The following is a 21,226-nucleotide window of genomic DNA, read 5'->3' on the forward strand; positions in this document are numbered from 1 at the left end:
GACATTTCTTGTTGGATATTCGCCATCAGACCAAAAATCACCTGATTTTCACCTTTCATGACAGTAAATTTTTCATGACTAAAATTTTACAATTTTTTTGTGGATGTTTCAGCATGAAAACGTGAGATTTAAAATACATTTGTGGCTTGTTCTGGTGAAGACTACAAGAGGATATTTTACTTTACTTTAACATGTAAATTTCTGTGAAAAAAGCGACGATACTTGAAGCTTGTTTGCAAACCATTTTTAGGCTTCGCTTTTTCCAAAATGTAAATACAGTATTTGGGTCAATTGATATCATTGAAAAAACATTTCAATGGAAAGATTTATCTTAACGTAATGCAAGTGTTATCTTTAAATATTTAGCTATAGAGCATGGATTTTTGAGGTTGAAATGAGGATACTTAATGTTAATATTGATACCAGGAATAGGCTATTTAAAGATGCAGAAAAATGTGGCATAATTTAGCCAAAGATGCAGAAAATATGGCACAATCAATCTAAAGATGCAAAAAAATATGGCATAATTTATCCAAAGATGCAGATAAAATATGACACAATCTATCTGAAGACGCAGAAAAATCAAAAGTTACAAAAAATGCGCTTAATTAATCCATCCCAATTTAAAAATTTTTCCTCATTTTCAAACTCATTTTCTTTTTGAGGAAAGGAATTCTCTTATTTCACATCTATTAGAGCTATCTGTGTTGTGATGAGAGTGAGTCAATGAAAATTGAGAAAGATGAGTTTGAATCTTGATAGAATTTGTCTTGTTAACAAAATAAAAACGAGAAAAAAAAATTAAAAAATAATGATATTCTCAGATGTATTGTTGTTATTATGCTATAAATTGATGATTACTAATGTTCAACATAAAAAATTAAATAAATGTTGTGCTTCTCGAGAACTTTATGATTCATAATGAAATTTCATTGACTCGACCAACACATTTATAGCCACATTTCTCACACAACCGAATATAAACTGTCTGACGCAATTTTTTTCCGTTGCTTTGACTCGATTCTCTCATATTTGATCGCATCATAGAAAATACACTAAACAAATGTACGTCATAGTCATTTTTTAAGTTATTTTATTGAAATGAAAAGTTTTTTTTTCCACATTTTTTTATATTGAAATTTTTTTCTGGGTTGTGCAAAAATGTGGAAATTTTTCCCTCAAATTAAGCGCTTAAAAGTCTCGAGAATTTCTCAGAAAATTATGTCAAGATCGAAAATTTTCCTGTTCCGACTCAGCTTTTTATGTAAAGGAACGAATTTTGCGTATGTGCTTAAAGAATAGCTGACTCAATTAATTTGCTCAATTTATCTCTAATGCGTTTCGGAGAAATTCTTTCTCCTTGAGATATTGATCCGTGTAGAGGTTCTGACGTACTGCTGTGTAGTATGATGTAGGAAGTTATGCCGAAATATAAAAAAATTTTGAGATGAATTCTTTGTTTGAATTTCTGACACGACTTTTATTTCATAAATTTCATATTAAATTAATAAAATGTTTTTTGGCAATCCCACGACAAATTCCTTGAATTTGTAGGAATATTTTGTTGATTTTCGGCATGTTTTGGAATGGTGGAAAAGTTGATAATTCAGAAGTTACGCACTAGTGTATCATGACAAGCGACACAGCTGTGTACCGAGACAAGTGACACACTAGTGTATTGTGGCAAGCGACATACTAGTTTATCGTGGCAAGCGACATAGTTGTGTAACGTGACAAGCGACATACTTGTGTATCATGGCAAGCGACACTCTAGTGTATTGTAGCAAGCGACAAACTAGTGTATCATGGCAAGCGATACACTACTGTGTCGTGGCACTCTATTTAGGCAACACTGGGACTACAGTAAAGAAGTAGATGCTTTGTTCGAGTCCTTGTTCTAGTCTGATGTCTAGAAATCCAACTGTCAACTTGACAGACTCAACAAATAGCAAACAAAATATCTCGTCTGTTTGGTCCAGACAAGCTGACTAAACCACATTACAGCAACAAGCCACAAGCAATATCACAAAGAACATTTTCTTGAAAATAAATTCCACAAAATTTATCATGCTGCTTACATCCCCCCCAACCACCTAATCTATTATTAATAAATCTCTTACAAAATTATGTGCTTAAATAATTCATTACAATTTTTTTGCCACAGAATCATACAAAATTCATACGTTCGGCACCCCACGTCTTCGTGATGATAAAACAATAGGTAATGAGTTCAACGCAAGTTCACTAAATACACAAAAACAAGAAATTTTATCGCACAAACGAATGTCTTTAAATGATTTGCGTTAAGCGCCGAAATGAAGTCATTAACACATTTCACAGCTTTTCTAGTTTATTCGCACAAAACGTAAATGATCCCAATTTCAGATGACTATGTGTAATTTTAACAACAAATAAGCAAAAATTGCTCATTTGAGAGTTGAGAATTGGAAGTTATTGACATTTGGATGAAGAGTTGTTTAATTTTAGATTTGCTAATTATTTCCAGTAGCTGATGTTTGAGTTTTGGAAGTTTGTTGATAATTGTTTGGGGTTTGGGTCATGATTGATGTTTGTATTTACATCAGGTGTTGATCTTATCTCTTGGATGAACTCCCAGATTGGTCTGCGAGTAGTCTACACCATCCCTACATCTATTTGTACTCAAGGCACCCATCTTACATCTACACTTGATACATATCCTAGTACTACCTTCAAACTTAGAATACAACATCCCCTAAATGTAGACTTGAGTATACCCCAACCCTACACATACTTCTTCCCTATGGTGTCCTCGCGGGTATGTGGTAGTATGCTCTAGGGTATGAAGGAGTAGAAGTAGTACACTCTAGGATAGAAGGCAGAATACTCTAGGGTAGGAAGTAGTATACACTAAAGTAGGAGGTAGTACTCTCTTGGGTAAATAGTAGTATTCTCTAGGTTAGAAGGTAGTATACTTTGCAGTATGAGGTAGTGTACTCTGGGGTAGGAGATAATATACTCTAGGGTAAGAGGTAGTATACTCTAGGACACGATTAAGTATATTTTAGGGTAGGAGGTAATATACTCAAGAGTATACACCCGTGTAGGAGTATGGTGGGTACACCTTGGTTAAAAATAGATGTAGGGTTGGCGTACACCCAAGTCTAGGTGTAGGGATGGATAGAAACCAAGAAACCGACCCCCAGGGCATCACTACACCTTCCCATCAACACAATGCTATAAAATTGCTAAAAACATCTTCAAAATGAAGATAGGATTAGGCACATAAATAACCATCTCTTAAAGATCACAAAATCACACAATAAACTGTAAATCACGACAATCTAACAATAAAATCAACTTTAATTGAGACATATATATATATTTTCATATGAATTCACACATTTTTAGAACTCAATATCACATTTATTCGTCCTTTTTTTATTGCACATCTGTTTCACATATTTGCTATAAGCTGAATATGCCATCATAATGGAGGGGAAATGAAAAGTAATAACAACTCAATGTAATGTAACAGAATGCCATCATAAATGCCATTATCAAATTGGAATTTCTGAGAAAATTTTTCTTTTATTTTTATTTAAATAAATGAACATTTATGATTTCTCGAGGGTAAGTAAAAAGGGGGAGCTTGTTGAGCGAGGTTGACAGAGGATAATATTTAAAAGTTTTCAAATAAAGAGATCAGTTTGTTAAATGTTATGATGGAAGCTATAGAATATAATGTACATATATTTGGGAATAACTTTAAATCAACTTTAACCCATGGGAAATATTGGTTTTTTGAGCTTTCGATTATTTTTTGGATTAGATTGATGATGGTAGGGATTGGGGCTTGACTTAGGGAATGGTTTGAAATTGGGTGACGAACCTCCTCCTTTGGATCCTTTGGCTCCTAAGAGTTTACATGAGAAATTGGGAACATCTGTGAAAAACCTATTTCAGTGATGAACAACCTGAACAACCATACTAATGTGACGCTGAAATTAGTGAAAAATACCATGAACCGTATGCCGTGTGCGATTTCGGTCGAGGATTTACACCAAAATATGCCGTGTAAAATAAAAAATTACAAAAGTACTCGTTCTTATCGAGTTACTTCAGCGCATTTTTGTCCCAGCGATCAGTAATTGATTTTTAAGTCAGTTCCCTGTCTATAGAACAAGATCCAGTAGGATCCATATAACTCCCAGATCCTCAAAAACAAGATCAAGTAGGATCCAGGTCACTTCCAGATCCTCAAAAACAAGACCCTGTAGGATACAGGTCACTTCCAGATCAAAAAAACAATATCCAGTTGGATCCAGGTCATTTCCAGATCCACAAAACAATATCCAGTAGAATCCAGGTCACTTCCAGATTCAAAAATCAAGATCCAGTAGGATCCAGGTCACTTCCAGACCCACAAAAACAAGATCCAGTAGGATCCATATAACTTCCAGATCCACAAAAACAAGATCCAGTAGGATCCAGATTACTTTCAGATTCACAAAACAAGATCCAGTAGGATCCAGGTCACTTCCAGATTCAAAAAACAAGATCCAGTAGGATCCAGGTCACTTCCAGAACGAAAAAATAATATCCAGTAACATCCAGTAAGATCCTGGTCACTTCAAGACCTAAAGCATAAGATCCAGTAAGATCCAGGTCACTTCCAGACCTAAATCATAAGATCCAGTAAGATCCGGGTTGCTTGCAGACCTAAAACACAAGATCCAGTAAGATCCAGATCACATCCAGACCTAAAAAACAAGATCCGTATATAACTTCCAAAAATTTAAGAACTTCATCATTTAACGGATTTTCATAATTCAAACCTCATAACGGTCAAAAAAATTCAAACATTGTTCAGTAAACACTGTAAAAACATCGAAAAACATTGAAGAACACTGTAAAACAATGAAAAAACGTGTTGTTGTTTTTGTTGTTGTTGTATATGAAAATGAAAAACTGTTAATTATAGTATTTATGCTTTGATTTGAAACTTTTAAATGACCGTGGCGCCAATAACTTTATGGAACTGATCTTTTAAAACCATTCCGAGCTCTCTACGATGTCTAGTTTTCGAGATCTCGCGTTCCAGCCGACCGACCGACCGACCGACCGACCGACCGACCGACCGACCGACCGACCGAACAAAGTGTCTTATTAAGCTACCTTTTTGAAATAAATTTCAAAAATGCGCTAAAAATTGCCAACCACTGACCACTACTTTCAAGCTACAAGCTATTTTAACACTATAGTGTCGAAGTTGAATGTAATCAATGGTATTGAACCATACGTATGTAGGCGAAGTTGTCATTTACGAGAGTAAATCTCTCATGGTCAAATTGGCAACAGAGCATACATCTGTGACCTTCTTTCTTGTAAGGACGTGGGTTCAAATCTCACCAGAAGCCGGATATCTCTCAAGCAGTGAAATAAAGGAATGGTGTCAATATAACAAGAAATTTGGACAATGTTCATGACTTTATAGAGACGTAGACGGCATATTTTGGAAAGGTCTTTCAATCCATTGAAGAGACTCTGTCTGGTCAAGGAGTCTGTCTGATCAGGGAGTGTGTCTGGATCTCAGCTCAAAGGCTACAACTATCTGTCTTGAACAGATAGTTTATTATCCAAACTGTGTTCCCCGCTTCATATTGATGATATGCTGGTTATTTTTAGAAAATGCATTAATCGTATGTCTTGTGCGGATTTGGTATGGGCTTACCACCAGCAAGGGCATTCCCAAGGATTTTGGTTAACTTTCAGGAGTTTGAGCATTGGCCAAGAGTATAGAAAATCCTCAATCCTTCCAATTTCCTGACAACAAATCCATATTCTTCTACCACAAACTGTCAAAAAGTCAAACCCCAACTCTAATTTTTCACCAGCTGACCAAATCATAAACTACAAAAATCTCAACAAATGGCCAATGACTCTTTCAATACTAAAGAAAAATCTAGCAAAAAAAAGAATGCCACAAATTTGTTTCGTCTGTGTTTCTTATTGAATTTACTGAAATTGGATATTGTTTATGATACCCGACATATGAAATGCTTGTTGCCATCACCAATGAAAAAAAATGATGAAAATGCATCATGTATGTGAAAATTTTTGATTTCGGAAAAATCTGATTGTATTCAGTTACAGAATACTGATATTTCCTCAATAAATCTGAGTTTATTAATATTTCATGGAAAAAAGCTTTATGCAAAAATGAGCTTTTAGGTAAGAGTATTCAGTTTCATTCATGCATGCTAACAGTGTATTGAAGCATATTTGAGTATTTTTGATGTATATTGCTTTAGACTGATGGGTGGTACTATTCTGAGTTGTATAGTTTTGCCAATTAAGGGTTGAAATTCAATACACAGCCGAACAGAATATGCTTTGTCAACGGAACGACACGAAGTTGCAATGGCAGTACCGAAACGGCTGATTTCAACCCTCTTTTCAGGCAAAATATGAGATTCACCGCTTTGTGTTGCTCGGATACACTATTATGGCATTTTGATAGCTACGATGAAAAGCTGACGACGGAGAAAAGTTATCATAGCTCTGACCAAGGTTCAGATTCAGTAAAATTCAATCTAACGCCTTGAGCCTTGAGTCAGATTTTATTTAACTTATTAAAGGTATGTGCCTTACGATCATTCTAATGACCGTCATGCAAATTTGGCATGTCAGATGCAACAGTCGACAGAATATAGTCGAATGCAACTTCGTCAGAATCTGTCATAATAGCTGTTTAGAGTTAATGACGCTTAACGAGAGAGGGGATTCGTCAGTTCTCTCGTTCAAACCTAGACCTACAGCTTATAATTGGTACCGGGGAACCACTATTTTGTCCACATTTCTGTCTATAGACTTCAACGGAAGGCTGTGAGACTCGTTTCTACTGCATATAATTCGAAAAAGGACATATGAAAAGCTTCCCATGCTGAGTTTCGAACCCATGACCGCTAGATCGCTGTGCAATGATTAAGTCCCGAAGTACTGAACCATTCCGCCACCGAGCCACTTCGACTTTATTTTGACAAATTGCTGCCATGTGTTTACAACTTTGCTAGTCTCAAGTATGCCTCAACCACTCGGGTCTGCACTGCTACAGTCTACTTTGCATTTATATTAATGATGAAAAAATCCAGCCATTCACATATTTTTTTCATGAAAAATTTCACAGACAACCTTGACCCTCTCTCCAATAAAACTCCGAAACAACACTTTTATCACTATAAAAATCATAATAAATTTTAATAAGTTTTGAAAACTTTCTTGTTCTTTATCCTTGGAGATTTGGATAATTTGAAAAAAAAAGACAAAAACAACAATTAAGAAAGTAAACATTTATTTAGGATAAAGTTTGTCACGTACCAATTAAAAGATACACAAAACAGAAGTAAAAGCTTTCTGAAAGGATTTATGCACCTTTTGCCAAATATTTTTAATCCCTTTTTGTGTCTATTTCAGTGGTGGGCAACATTTGTGTCAAGGTTGAAATCGGAGGTATGCGTCGACCAAAACCTTACACGGTGTACGGTTCATGGAATTCCCAATGACAGAATGTCACGGCACATCCTGGTAGCATGGCTCAATCGAAACCTTACACGTTGTATGGTTCATGGAATTCCCATTGACAGGGTGTCGCGACACACCTTGGAGGTGAGGCTCGACCGAAACCTTACAAGGTGCACGGTTCCAAGAATTACAATTGATATTGCACTCGTATGCCGCGGCACACAGTTTGCCCACCTCTAACTCTATTTTTAAGACTTCCTCCTTATCCCCATTCACAAAATGTTCAGAACCTCTATCAATGAATATTATATCAAACAATCTTAATTGTAAATCCATTAGGATACATAAAAAGTTTTTTTTTTGTTAAAGATGAGCTTTCAGGCTAATGTAACAATAAATAAAGAATGAAGAAAAGGATTATCTTACATATATAATTTTTATTATGCCAATAATCTCTCATATAGACTCTCATCATTGGTTATTCCCTTGTCGTTAATTTAAGATCTTTATAGGCAACGATAAACAAATAATTTATATTTATTTAATATCCTTGAAAGATCATCATAAGCGGAAGAGAATCAACATGGAATAAAGTAGGTTGAACATCAGGGGATGAGGAATTGGAAAGATTTTAAATTTGAATTATTTGTGACCGTTAAATTTTGAACTTCAAAATTATAGCAAAGATTAAAATTCTAGCAACTTTGAAATGACAAAATTATGACAAAATTCAAACTAAATTTGGCCGTTAATTTTTGAATTTAAAAATTATGACCAAATTCAAATTATCTTTAACCGTTACGCATTTGAACTTCAAAATTCAAATCATTTTTGGTCGTTAAGCATTTGAACTTCAAAATTATGACAAAATTCGAATCAGTTTTGATCGTTAAACAATTGAACTTCAAAATTATGACAAAATTCAAATTATATATGACCGTTAAGCATTTGAACTTCATAATTATGAAAAAAATTCAAATCAAATCTGTCCGTTAAGCTTCAAACTTCAACAAATCTCATCAAAAATCAACACAATCCCCCACAAATCTCACCCCTAGTCAATTCATTCAATGAAAAGTCATTTCTCTCTCGTTTTCATCGAACGAAAGACTTTTTCAAGACTTGTTGGTATGGGGGATTTTTATAAACAATAAGTTTTTCACCTTTTACTTTTGTGGCCCATGCCATGACATGCGAAATATATTTTTGGCTGCTTTATGCTAATTTGAGTGATTCTGGGAATTTTGTCGTAATTGCATGGTCAACTTAAAGTTGTTATAACTCTTAAACTGTAACAGATAGTACAGACATGTTATATATCGTTGGAATTGACATCCAAAATGCTATCTACTAATGCTATTTTTAACCGGTTCAATCGGTTTAAACGGTTCTAAAACCGGTTCAAAGTTGAAAAACTAAGAATTTTAATAACATCTTCAAAACCTAATAAAAAACTTTGCTTTTAGTTTCCTTTTGTAGTTATTAAAAATGCTCACAACTTGTAGGAACCAGATTTTTGATTTTCGACTTGTGACGTTATTTATGAACCCTCAAATGCTGTAACTTTGATAGCTAATATCTCATCAGCCGTAAGTAATACAGTATTGCTGCATATCTTAAAAAATTGAATTTTAGTGCTACTTTGATGCTTTGAAAATATATTTAGGCTATATTTACAAGTTTTGTCACAATTTGAAAAAATGTGATTTATATGCTATGATAACTTCATAATTTTATTGAAAAATGATCAAAAATCAAGTTATTTCTACACTTTCTTTCATTTCTCATAGTAAGCATTTAAAAAGCTTTAAATTCACGCATGAAGTAATATTGGGGTTCATGCATCAATGATATCAAAATTGGTTTTTTACATTTTTTGCTCAATTTTTCAAATAGTTTCAAAAGTCTTTGAGCTGATTCATAATCAGTATTGAAAAACCTTTTCAACAATGTATCATTTGCTATAATACTTGCTTTTTAAATGGTCAAATATTGAAAAAGTTTTTTTAGAAATTTTTACAACAACAACAATGAAATCGGTTCAAAAAGTTTCCTGTCAAAATAATCATTTTAAGTGCTTTAAAACATAGCAAATGATACATCGTTGAAAAGGTTTTTCAATACTGATTATGAATCAGCTCAAAGACTTTTGAAACTATTTGAAAAATTGAGCAAAAAATGTAAAAAACCAATTTTGATATCATTGATGCATGAACCCCAATATTACTTCATGCGTGAATTTAAAGCTTTTTAAATGCTTACTATGAGAAATGAAAGAAAGTGTAGAAATAACTTGATTTTTGATCATTTTTCAATAAAATTATGAAGTTATCACAGCATATAAATCACATTTTTTCAAATTGTGACAAAACTTTCAAATATATCCCAAATATATCTTCTTAGCATCAAAGTAGCACTAAAATGCAATTTTTTAAGACATGCAGCATAACTGTAGTATTAACCGCTCTTGAGAAATTAGCTGTCGAAATTTCAACATTAGGGGGCTCATAAAAAACGTCACAAGTCGAAAATCAAAAATCTGGTTCCTACAAGTTGTGAGCATTTTTAATAACTACAAAAGGAAACTAAAAGCAAACTTTTTTATTAAGTTTTGAGGAAGTTATTAAAATTCTTAGTTTTTCAACTTTGAACCGGTTTTTGAACCGTTTAAACCGATTGAACCGGTTAAAAATAGCATTAGTAGATAGCATTTTGGATGTCAATTCCAACGATATATAACATGTCTGTACTATCTGTTACAGTTTAAGAGTTATAACAACTTTAAGTTGACCATGCAATTACGACAAAATTCCCCAGAATCACTCATTTAAAACTTTTACAATTTAGCGATAAGAAATAATCCAATTAATTTTTGAGGAAGTCAAAAAGTTTTGTTTTGAAGAGAAAAATAAAGAGTTTTTGTGCATATATAAAGTTGTTTTTTTGTGAGAATTGAACATATGTATGAGTCAGTGGTGAGTAGCTTGTTTGCCGTGGCACTTTAGTATGCCGTCCATGTTGAAGATTGAATTAATTGTATTCCGTGTTCGGTTTTTGTCGACGCTTATCACCAAAGTGTCCCGCAGAAAAAAGGGGAATTGGAAAAGCCGAAGTCTGACTCGGAATCCGAAGTCTGACTCGGAAGCCGAAGTCTGACTCGGAATCCGAAGTCTGACTCGGAATCCGAAGTCTGACTCGGAAGCCGAAGTTTGACTCGGAAGCCGATGTCTGACTCTAAAGCCGAAGATTGACTCGGAAGCCAAAGTCTGACTCGGATGCTGACCAAATGTCAAATTCGTGCCTTCTCTTGCCATTCCTTGATATCTCTAAACATTCCTCTACTGACAGAGCTATGAGTCAGCATAAGCACATTAAAAGATAGAGTAAAATCCTATCCAAAACACCTTGTCTGAAGGGCGGCAACCCCATAATCAGGCTACGCCTGATAATGATTATAACTGACCATTTTCGAAATCAACTTGTACAAAAAATGCAACTTAAGTTAAACAAAACTGGACTAACAACAAAAATCCAACGCATAAGCCAATGGTGCAGCAAGTAGAACTTGCCGTGAATAATAAAAGGTTGTCCACACCTGCTACAAGTTGTTGTTGATGATGACGGATTGATTTGGGATATTCACGCAAATTTGGAGTTTAAGGAATGTTGAAAGGGCTTGTTTATGGATTCGGTGAGAAGGAAAAATGAGATTCTTACAAAAAAACAAGTTTATGGTAGAAAATTGCAGAATTTTCTCAAATTTTCCACTAATTTGGCAAAAAAGAGATGATTTTTCGCGATTTAAAAAAGCTTTGTCTTCAATATTAAGGATTCGAACCTTGAAATAAATAAATTTAACACTTGAATGTCATGAACTCTTTACCGATCATATCATGCAAAACACAACCTTTAAGGTAAGCAGCACTATAAAATTTTATTGCATGTTTACAGTTCACTCAAGAAACAATTCTGACTGGAATAATTTATTTTATTTTATTTTTCTTTCAAGATTAAATCTCCAACTAAGTTCAACTAATGAATGTAATAAAACTTACTTTCAACCTTACCATAAAAGTTCATAATAACTTTACTGCATTGATTTCTTACTTCCACAATTTTTTTTATTAGAATTTGAAGTCATTTCCGAGTTATGAAGGATGAAAAGTTTGTCATTTCAGTGAAATTTTTTATGAATATTGAGTCATTTTAATCATAACTTGAACAGTTGGTGAAATATGAAAATTTATGAGGAAATAAGAAGGAAGAAATTTTCAACTTTTTAATGTCGCATCGATGAAGTCTTAAAAGAGGACTTATTGAGACATTTTCTAAGGATTACAATTAATTATGGTATTAAGGATTCTTACTTTTTTTTTGTCGTGTCGTGCTTTATATAGAATTCAATTTTATTGTGTGTCGTTCGGATGGCTTAGATCTATTGTAGTCGTGATGTCAATGAAAAATGATGATCAGGTATGACATGAACTCAATTCTATAAAGATTCAATTTCCAGTTGGTAACTTTAAAGGGACCGTTCACAAAATTGACTTTTTGGAATCCTCATTCAATAATTTGAATTTATTCCAACCCGGAATAGCTGAAATCAATTTCTCAAAACTTGCTCAAAACCCCTCCTAACATTTCCCAAAATCCTTCTTAATTCAATTCACCCAGAAAAGAACAATAGTAATCCAGCAGCTTTCATCTAACAATTCAGCATTTGTCCAATGAATTGCAATTTCGTAGTCTCGTTGTAGTCCCCGAGCATTTCACATATCATCAACTTCAGGTATAAGTCTGAAGACATACAGAACAAAAAAAAAAGTTCTCGCATTCGCAGAAATTCATTGAAGCTTGACAAAAGAGGATTTATTCACTAAAATTGAAATAGTCAGTTTTCAAAATGGAATATGCAGCTTGCTGTGCTGTATCGAAGTTCGAGAAAAATATTCAAAGTTATCAACAAAAAAATTCTTCAGCAAAACAACAATTGAACAATAAAGTATGTGGCCATTATTGTCTAAAAATAAATAAACAGTAAACAATCATGTAACCAAGGCACTGTACTCGAATGCTTGAAATAAAATACTTTTTTTTTTTCATCTTTACGTGCAAAAACAGTTCAAAGACTTCATATTTCCTTAGAATTAATTTTTGTTGAATTTTCACCTGAATGTCAAGGTGAAGGATATAAATGTTTAGGCTGTTGGCGAAAGTTATGGAGTTTGAATGCTCTAGGGAGGAATAGTGAAGCGTTTATGGTCTTCATGAGTCAAGATTTAATTGAAAAGTTTATTCTTTGTTTCGTAATAATTCATGGGCGTTGGGTGAATTGGGAGAGAACTTTTCGAGGTAATTTGACCGTTGTGGTTTTGCTTTGGAGGACTGGAGCTTGAAGTTAAGCTGTGATTTGTGCAAAGAAGCTGGTACAACTGTATGGAGCCTACTTTTGAATGGAAACGACACATAAAGGCTCGATTCCAATTGAAACTCGAGTTGACTTCTGTATCGAGCATAACTAAATAATGGCAAGTTAATGTCTAGTTAAAGCTGTGTTAAGCCACGATTAACCTGACACGACATTTGTGTGCTATCACCAGTAACAGACACCAGTGTGCTACATCAATCAGTTTGGACAACACTGAGTTAATGTCTAGTTCTAACATATCTTAGTCCATTTTCAAGCCATCAGATCCACAAAATCAGTTGACTTCAATTTTATCCATCAAATTTAGATTCAAATTTCCAGAATGTATCCAGGAAAAGGATGTTTGTCCTTAAAATTCCTGTGTCTATGGGAATTTTGAAGGATGTAGACAGTTTCAGACATTAATGGTGTCAATGGGACGAAGCGCCGAACCATATTTGCCATAAAATGTATCTTAAGCAGCAGTCACGATCCATGCAAGACAACTTTGTGTCTTACCATTCATACGGAGACGTAGCAGTGTCCTAGCGAATATTTAAAGCTATGTATATAGCAGAGTCGGGAGCCCAGATCACAAAAGTCCAAAAAACCTCCTATCCAGTTGAAACATCTTCACAGTGGAGTCCTGTCACTCCTGTTCTATTCTTCCATCAATTAGCTAACATAAATCTCATTCAAGGACCAGTCAACGAAGTTACTAAATAATCTCTTGAACTCAGCATGTCCCCATTATTTCCACAAAACTCAAAACAACAAGCTTAAAATTGCTCATTTTTCCATCTCCTTCAAAAAAGTAATTCCCGTACTTTCAACAAAAAATATAAAAGTAATGGACAAATTTTCCCACAAGGATTTATGCTCGTTAATGTTGTCATGAGAACATGCTGTGTTCCATCCACGTGTTGTAACTTTCTGTCCCCTAAAGCTAAAAATATTCATCACAGAACGATGCGAATACGTCGAAAATTGCAAAAAAAAAAGCAGCAGAAACATCTCACATTCCATGAAGCTTGTTATTGCCTTTGAGCTATCGATGATTCATAAGCTTATTAATTATTCGATGACTTTTCGTCATTGAGTCGTGTAAACAAGACGCTGACTGCTGAAACAAAGAGGTAATTGGTCTAAAGCAATGAACTTGAAGTAATAAACAACTTATGGCTGAATAAATTCAATTTTATGTCCATAAATTTACCATTTTGGTGTAAATTTCATTCATTTTGATGGAAAAATTCTTCTTATTTTGAGATTGTGTTGATGATGCTTGATACATGACATGAGAATACTCAATTTTAAAAGCACCATGATAATCCATTTTTATGATTTTGCATATTTTTTATAGCATCGTTAAGGTGAAAGATGAAAGCGGAAGTGCCTCAATTCCTCAATGACTCAGTGGTTAGGCACTTGATAACAACAAAAAATAGCTGTTGATAATGCTCCAACGCTCTTTTGATGGCTATGGGAATTCATCATTATCATCGTCATCGAGACATTTTTTTTGGAATTAGCGCTTAAAGCAAGCTTGAAGGATGAAAGGGGTTGCAAAATTGTTTGATATGATTCCGGAGATTGAGTTTACATAACATGACCTAAATCAGTGGTGGATAACATATGTGCCGCGACACACAAACCTAAAAAATCTCATGAACCCCCGATGAACCGTACAAATTGTAAGGTTTTGGTCGACGCCTACCACCAATCTGTACCTCGAATAGCAAAAGGTTGCCCACCACTGACCCAAATATATTGGGTCTGATCGGAGAATAAACAACTTTATAATGTTGAAATTCTTATCAGATTTCATAAACCAACCGCATCATGGCTGGAAAAATCAATCAAGAAAATTTCCCCAAAGGGTCAGCATTTATTGAGAATTCTCTGCATTTATGAAGTCGGTAAACAAGTAGGAAGTTCATTTTTAGATGTTTTGTGTGGGTTGGAGTGTGATTTTATAGCTTAGATGACGTATTGATTGGAATTTGTCGTTTTTGTAGGGAAATAATGAGGAATTGATTTTAACGGATATTTGGGATTTGAATTTTGATCTTGAAATGATCCACGGTCAGTAATGTTCCAGAAGAAAATGCTTTAATTCTGCCAAAAACGCATACATTTTCTGACTTTTGTTGGGAAATATTGAAAAATTAAATTTAACGGTTTTTCAAAATTCAAATATTGTTCATGAAAAATCCATTGTCAGTGATGTTTAATAAGAAAATGCTTTAAATCTGCAAATTATTCATGAAATTTGTCATTTTTGTAGATAAATATTGAAAAATTGATTTTAACGGTTTTAAAAAATTCAAATTTTGTTAATGAAAATCCATAGTCAGTGATGCTTCACAAGAACATCAGAATATCCATGATTTATTGATATTTACATCATTAATCTGCCTAATACGCATACAAAACAGCTCATTCAACCAGAAATCACCTCTCAAAGTCACCAAACAACAGCCAAACTGACGTCAACAACAGCTTCTTCTTCAATCATTGCGCCAAAAAAGTCCAAGAAAAACAACCCATCCATACCCGCCCATCAAAACAAAGAAAATTCTCTCTTTTTTGACACAAATAAGCGTAAAGAACTGCACAAAGATCGATCAAAGTTTCTTTTTTCGTCCATTTTAAACGCAATATCATTTTTCCTTAAATCTACAGGCCACACTTCCACCGCACACACCAAAAAAAAAAAGTTTTATTCTCATTTATATTACTTTTTATTGTCAATATGAGGTTTTATATTCTTCTTTATCCTTCGTAGACCTCAATGACATTCTTAAATGAAAACTTATTTATATTCTCTGGTATTTATTGATATGATGATGATGATATCAATGAAAAGCATTATCATTTACCCTCTCATTCTCTATTCTCATAGAATATGAAAGCACATGAAATACAGAATATATAAATGAAAACAATGTGGGTGTGGAGATGTGTGAGTGACTGTTTCATACACAAAGATTTTTTTTTTTTATTTTATTTTAGCGCACTTTGCAAATGGGAAAAAGTCGGTGATTTCCGCGGTTTGGACGTTTATATGGTGTTGCGTTTGGACTTTGTGTCTGTGTGTCAGTTCTTGCGTTTAACCAAATTACTGACTATCTGATGATCTGTCTGGTTATCTGTTCATCTGTCTGGTATTATGCTTGGAATTGTATGTTCGTCCTGTGACGTGTATCAGTCGTGACACCCACACTGTTTGTCTGTCTCTCTATTAATCGATCTGTCCGATTGTCCGACTTTCTCTTTGATCTTTAGTCCGTCAATCCTTTTGTTTGTCAGTCTATCTTATGACTTGTTTGTTCATTCGTAAGTCTGCCTTTTTGTTTGTCCTCAATTTCGTTAGTCCGTTTGTCTGTCTGCTAGTTTGTCTTCCCGTTTGTCCGCCATTCAGTTAGTCAATGAACTCGTCAGTCCATGTGTCCTTTCCTTCAGCATTTCTTTGTCCGTCAGAATAATGGACTATCAGTCTATCCGATTGTCCGTCAAACCGTAGGTCAGTCCCACGTTCCTTTTATCCAGTTTTCGGCTAGTCCGATAGTCCGACTTTCCTTTTATCCGTTATTCCGTTAGTCTAAAGTTCTTTTTGTCCGCCATTCAATTTGTCCGTAAGTCCGACTTTCTTTTTGTTTGCCATTCAGTCCATTTAGTCCGTTAGTCCGACATTTGTTTTGTCCGCCATTCAAATAGTCCGTTAGTCCGAATTTACCTTTGTTTGCCATTCAGTTAGATCAATCCGACGTTTTTTTGTCCGATATTCAGTTAGTCTGTCTGTCCGACGTTTCTTTTGTCCATCATTTAGTTAGTCCGTTAGTCCAACGGTCCTTTTGTCTGAAATTCAGGTAGTTCGTTAGTCCGACGATCCTTTTGTCCGAAATTCAGTTAGTCCGTTAGTTCGACGGTCCTTTTGTCCGAAATTCAGTAAGTCCGTTAATCCGACGTTCCTATTGTCCACCATTCATTTAGTCAGTTAGTCCGTCAAGTCCGTCTGTCCATTTGTTCCCTAGCTAATTTGTCTACCATTCGGTCACCCGATAAGTCTATCCGTCCGATTGTCCGTCCATCCATTCGTCCACCCATACACCTACTCTCGTGCATGAATATCTATAAAGATTCTAACCCCAAAAACTGCGCCCTAATCCACCAACACTCATACAATTCATTACTAATTATCCTTTACATTTCTCTCTGTCTTCTTTCGTTTTCTTCATGACTGATTGTCGGGTGTTTCATTCGCAATAAAAAAGTGAGAGAATTTTCATTTCTCGCTGATGCTGATAATTTCATAAACAGTTTATGTGAAGATTTTTCTTTATAATTTGATCATTCACGAACACACACAAACACACATGTGTGGATATGAGTAAGTGATGATGTGCTTCGGTACTAACTGTAATGGAATTTACAGTCGGAAATTTTTTTTTGATATCGCAAAAAGAAAGAAAATTTTGTAATTTTTTGCGGAAATGAATTAAAGATGAAGCAGTGGTTTATTGAAATCTGGTGGTGAAAAGGATTTGAAAGCGAAAAATCTGTCGGCTATAAAATGATTTAGAAGACGTTTTATGTACGAAAAAACAGAGAAATGAGGAAATTTCAGAGATACTTATTTTTATTATATAGATCTTAGGGGCATTTGGGAAAGATGAAATTAGAGGAAAAGGTTACTGAAAATTTTCTTTTTTTTTTCAGTTTTATCTCACCAGAGAACAATTTGTTGGCTTTTTTTTTTTTTTGAAAGATTTTGGCTGAATATTTTGATAAATTGAGGGAAATTTAAGAGGCGTTTAATATCTTTTGTTTTTAAATTTAATGAGCCATTTTTAATTGAAATGGGACATGATGATAGGAGGTGGTGTGATGGATTGTATCAGTGATTCTCAAATTTTATAGTGGGTGACATAATAACAATTACTAAGCTTTGTCCAAAACTGCAAATCTACAGACAAAAAGTGTAGGTCTGCAGCCTTGGGCGAACTATACGATACATCCAAAAACAGCAGGCCTGAGCATCTAAAATGCAGGAAATATTGGCCTGCGATTCTTGGCTGACCCTTAAAAACTACCTTATTAGACTTTTCTATGTACACATTTTCCCCAAATCAAATAATTTGCATGTTAAATGTATCAACACAATTCAAATCCCGCCACAACAATGTCGCATGTTGAGGACCACAGCTTGAGAAACCATGCATTATATATTTAGCTGTATGATAAGTTATTCATGTCATTTTAACTAATTTTATGCTTAATCGACTCTAAATTTCAAAGTCAAACTTTTTGAGTTCTTATGAATACAGATTGCTTGAGTGCACTCAAAGGCATTCCCTTGCTTCATACTTAAGTACAAATAGGGATTGCTTTGGGATTGCTTGAGAGACCTACTTTCAAATTCCCTGACCCTAAGGGTGTACGTTTATTGATTTCATAATTGTATTATTGTTCATTGGGCCCTAGTAGACAATGGACATGTTGCTAGGCATCGTAGTGATATTACGATGCCTTGAAAGCATACTCTTTGTCTGTAAGGAAATAATAAATAGTCACAGCTATGTCGAAGTATTGCAAGAATACTCCGGTTGTTGATGGACATAGAGACTCATTTAGAAATTCTGTGTTTATTAGGACTCAGTTTTAATCCTCTCACCAACTTAGTGTCGCTATAGATTTGTAGCAGTAAGGTTGGATTCATTGTTGCACGGTTTATTAGTGACTTTTACAAAGTTGAGTTTTGATATCGAACTGCTATATTATTCAAAGCCAAGAATTTAAGTTTAATGAGGGATTCGAACAGCTGCTTAGCTGACATTTTAGTTGAAACTTGAAAATTGAGAAGTATTGCTCAAACTGTGCTCCGCAATACCCTACTTGAATCATTTTTTGAATCCTAAATGTGTCGTCTGTTAAAAAGTTTGAGTACAACTGAATAGATGATTTTAGTGTTAAGTTCATCTAATCAAAACTAACTGTGCCAGTTCTCGAACCCATGATCAATTTATAACCATTACAACTATAATTAGAGTATCCAAAACCAAATGATCTTGCCTTAAAGACAAACCCGATTAGACAAAATCACGATATAATTCAGTGGGGAACTACCTTTTGTTCTTGTGGAACATCTTGATTATAAGCCTGAATTGAAATAGTACACAGCATACATTTCATGAAATTCCCAACCATTTATTGTTGCACACAGGTTACCCATCACTGATATAACAAGTTAAAAGCAAATTCAATGTCTAATTCATGACAAGTTCTAACAGCTGTAGTTCTACTCGTCGATTATTCCAAAAACCTTTTATTCATAATTCCATAAATGAAACTCAAAAATCATAATTAAATCCCAAGAAAAATACTGAGACGTGATCATGATTCATCGTATGAATCAACACAAATAAACAAATAAAGAAGCATATGTAAGTGCCTGTGCCTGCATATGAGTTTGAACGCAACCAAATGTGCATCAAATCATAAGAAATTCCACTTAAAACATCGATCACTTCCTCAAAATTGTCTTATTATCAAAAAAAAGTCAACCAAGGAAGTGTGCGGAATGTTTAAAAGTTAGCAAATAGCTTGATATACAGCCATATGATGAATATACAGTCAAAATGACTATAGTGTACAAAAGTCAATCAACCCTACCTTTTTGTAGAAATTGTGTGTATAATACACCGACTTGATGATTACAAATCCCAATTTTTTTTATTTTATACTGTGTGTGCTGTGTTACTGCTGCATATGTATATTATCCAAAAAGTGAAATACATTCATTCGCCTCACTCGTATTTTAATGCCGCTGCTCTATTTATATCCAAAAAAAAAAAAAACCTCAACAAGATGAAAATTTTTTTTTGTTCTTCTTTCTCTGCGTTATGTCTTTTTGACTTTAAAAGATATATAAAAGAAATTCCTTTTAGTTCCTCTAACTTTTCATCATCATCATCATCCAGACATGGGGATCTCTGTGTTGTAGCTTGAGACTTTCTTTATATCAGTCAATTATTATTTTTTGAGATTATTTTGTGGATTTTATACTGATTCAATGTGATATTAATGGATTTAAGTGATTTTTTTAAATATTTTTTACACAGATGTTAACAACAACAACAAAAACACATATTTTTTCTCATTTTTTTTTTACTTCTATTGCACAATCACGTAAATTTTTATTTTACAAGAAACTCACAAATTGAGAGAATTGTTTTATAGACATTGACGATATATCCGTCCATATATATATATATTTTTAAAAATATACAAAATTTCAAAAAAAAGAGAGTTTTTGGTGGAAAAACCTTATTTTTTATAGAAAATATATCAAAAAAAGGAAAGGAACAAAAATAAAAGTTTTTCCTCTTTTTTCTTTTTTTTTCTTCCTCTTTTAACGCACTGCCGGAAAAATATGAAAACGCATTTTTCCCGATGAAATGACTAGCGAAGACTGAGCGAGACTGAATGAGAATCTCAGATATATTTTTTTTCCTTTTTTTTTGTGTGTCATCAAGTCATGTGTGTATGGATGTTAAATACACATTTGATTTTACATGATTTGAATCTCAAATAACCGTTACAGTCATTTTTAACCGGTTTTCTGGATTTTTCCTTTTAATTCCTTATTAATTGCTTTTTAATGAATTTTCCAGTTCCGGTCATTAAGACTATCCATCAATTCATCCAATTGCATCAAATCATCCACACCCAATTGATTCCAATAAGAATAAACTAAATTTTACCGCTTAACCGATTATTTCATAACACGAATGACTTTTGAGAGGTTTTAGCTTTGAAACTTGTTTGCTTTCTAAGCGCTGAAGTTCAGTTAAAGATTGTTGACATTAAAATTTATTGCTTACAATTTGTTTGTTTATGTTTTGTGGAAATTTTAAAATATTATTTAAAATCGAGGTGAATTAGGGTGGAATTGTGCGGTTTAGGTGATTAATGGTGATTATTAGTTGGGTAATGTGGATTTATACAGGATAAAGTTGAAGATTCTTGAGAATTTAGATTTTTGTGAAATTTCTAGAATATTTTAAGCTCAAATTTGAATATTTTAATTAATTTTCAAATTTGATCATAGTAACTTGTGAAATATTTAATTTTTAACGGATTTTTCAAATTTTTCTCTCAAATTTCAGTCATAAATCCACGATAATTAGCGAAATTTCTGAATTAGCACTAGGAACTACGCCCAAAAAATCCCCAACGATCGTCAAAAATTCAAATCGTTTCCAAGTAGAGGTCAGCTTACATTCTCACATCGCCCAAAGCAAGCTGCTGATA

At 33.9% G+C, this 21,226-nt stretch overlaps 1 protein-coding gene across 3 annotated transcripts in view; it reads right to left on the reverse strand.

Moving 5' to 3' along the window:
- Nuak (Nuak family kinase 1) overlaps nt 1-20,350 on the reverse strand; it is a 55,892-nt gene extending 35,542 nt beyond the window's left edge. For 2 of the 3 annotated variants that reach the window (XM_070648910.1, XM_070648904.1), the window contains exon 1: nt 19,586-20,350. The gene's annotated coding sequence lies outside the window, so the exon portion shown is untranslated. The remainder of the gene's footprint in view (nt 1-19,585) is intronic. The other variant, XM_070648909.1, reaches the window with a different exon arrangement.
- Between the last annotated feature and the right edge of the window lie 876 nt (nt 20,351-21,226).

The sequence above is a fragment of the Chironomus tepperi genome, unplaced genomic scaffold (assembly GCF_022539635.2).
Source record: "Chironomus tepperi strain 1889 unplaced genomic scaffold, CSIRO-AGI_Ctep_v1 contig_414, whole genome shotgun sequence".
In the NCBI taxonomy this organism is placed as follows: domain Eukaryota; kingdom Metazoa; phylum Arthropoda; class Insecta; order Diptera; family Chironomidae; genus Chironomus; species Chironomus tepperi.